Genomic DNA, 2,500 nt, shown 5'->3' with positions numbered 1-2,500 from the left:
GTCGGAGTCCGCTCCAAAACTGCGGCTCTTTCAAATTTAAAACAGAACCCTCCTAGCGCGATCACGATCCTTCCACAGGATCCCAAGGTCTTCGAATCCAGTGAGAAGACCAAGGAAGCAGTCCTGAAGCTCGTTTCCCCTTCCGAGAACAAATTGCAAATAAAGAGCATCAGGAGGATCCAGGGCAACGGGATCCTAGTCGAGTCCTCTAAAAATTCTGACCTAACCACCCTTCAAGGCAACGCGCAGTTGAAAGCTGCCGGCCTAATAGTAGGAGCCCCGCTAAAGAAAAATCCCAGAATAATATTGTACGACGTCCCGAAACTCGAGAGTGACGAAGCCACACTTAAGGCTATCGTCAACCAGAATCTCGACGGCCCCGAAAAATCTATTTCCCAACAGATCAAACTCGCATTTAAATCAGGCGACAAAAACAGAGATAGATGCAACTGGATTCTAGAAGTGTCTAAACAGGCCCGCGACATCCTCGTCAAGAAAGAGCGAGTCTACGTCGCATGGAATTGTTGCCGCGTCAACGATTACATCGCGGCGACCCGCTGTTACAAGTGCCACAGCTTCGGTCACACGACGAAATACTGCCGCGCCGAGAAAGACATTTGTGGTCATTGCGCCGAGCAAGACCACACTTTCAAAACATGCCCAAACAAGGCCAAACCGTCCTGCTGCCATAATTGCCAGAAAACCGGCAAACCCGCCACCCACTCTGTCACCCACAGCGAATGTCCGGCATACATCGCTGCTATAAATCAGGTCCTCGCTCGCACGGATTATGGTTTATAAACCTAACCACTCCCAATCCATGCCCACCCTTAAAATAGGCCAAGTATCCACTAGACGCAACACAAGTAGCACACGAATCCTAAAAGTAGCACAAATAAACGCCGGAGGTTCTAAGACAGTGACTGACGAACTCAGACAGATAGCGACAAACAAAAAGATGGATATACTCTTGCTTCAGGAGCCCTACAGTAACGCGAACTCCATCCCAGGCTTCGGAATTACTACAAAAATCATAACCGACAAAAAACGCTTTTCAAAAATCTCTACCGCGGACAAAATTAAATCAGCAATAGTTATTTTCAACACCGAAATAGAAGCCCTTAAGATCGCACAAATAAGCAACACCCATTGCACATGCGTAGAAATCTGCACGAAAGACGACAGATTCTACATAATCAACGCGTATCTCCAATTTTGCGAAAACATAGACTCATACTTAGCCCACCTAGATAAAGCAATTACAACTCTCAAGGGGCATAAAATAATAATTAGCTTAGATTCAAACGCGAACTCCCCCCTCTGGTTCAGCAAACGCACAGATCCTCGAGGAGAGACAATGGAAGATTTCATCTCCCAACACAGACTCTTCGTAGTTAATAAGCCTTCCGCAACCTTCACATTCAACACACCTAGAGGAACTTCTAACATTGATCTCACTCTAGCGTGTGCAAACTCATTCGACAAAATCAGGTGTTGGTCGGTACATGACAGTACGACCACGAGCGACCACAGTCTAATAACCTATTCCATCCAACTATTCCACACTTCTAGCCGACCAGTCAGAACCAATAGGTTCAACGTTAAAAAAGCAGACTGGGACAAATTTCACCACTGTCTCTCCAACAAAACTACAAACGACCCGCCCCCCTTAGAAACCTCAACTCCAGAATCACTCGCCGCGAAAATAGAAAATAAAATCATAACAGCAGCAGAACAATCCATCCCGCAAAAAACACGCTTCCCGAAATCCGTCCCTTGGTGGACTCCGCAACTAAGCAAACTTAGAAAAGAGGTCACTGAGGCAAGACGTATCTATCAAAGAACAAAAACGAAATCGGTAAGGCAATCCTTAGGAGAGTCTTATCGAACCCTCCGAAATAAATATATATCAAAAATTAGATCCGCGAAACTTAAAAGCTGGAGAAACTTCGTCTCCAAGGAAGGAAACGAAAACGCATGGGGAATAACATACAAAATAGCAAACAAAAAAACTAAAAGCAGACAAAGTATGCGAAAGTATACAAATACAAGGTGAACAAACAATCACACTACGCGACACAATAGACAAACTCTTAGCCCACCTAGTTCCAGACGATAACACGACCAACGAAACAAACAGACAAATTAACATCCGACTGGAGACGTCGTCACCTCCAGCCACGGAAAATTCTCCCCCATTCTTAAAAACAGACATAGCCACAATAGTAAAATCCCTTAAACCGAATAAAGCCCCCGGACACGACCGACTAGAAAACGTAGTCATTAAGCGGGCCTGGACTACCCTACATGGGGAAATCACAGGACTGTTTAATGATTGCCTAACCCACGGCGTATTCCCAAAACAATGGAAGCGTGCTCAGATTCGTGTGCTACTTAAAGGAAAAGAGAAAGAGGAGAGCGATCCTAAGTCCTATAGGCCGATCTCTCTCCTCCCAGTCCTCGGCAAAATTCTGGAAAAGCTTATGGCCAATAAAATCCA

This window comes from Megalopta genalis, unplaced genomic scaffold, assembly GCF_051020955.1.
Source record: "Megalopta genalis isolate 19385.01 unplaced genomic scaffold, iyMegGena1_principal scaffold0047, whole genome shotgun sequence".
NCBI lineage: Eukaryota > Metazoa > Arthropoda > Insecta > Hymenoptera > Halictidae > Megalopta > Megalopta genalis.
The sequence above is the reverse complement of the archived record's forward strand: the minus strand, read 5'-3'. Positions refer to the sequence as shown.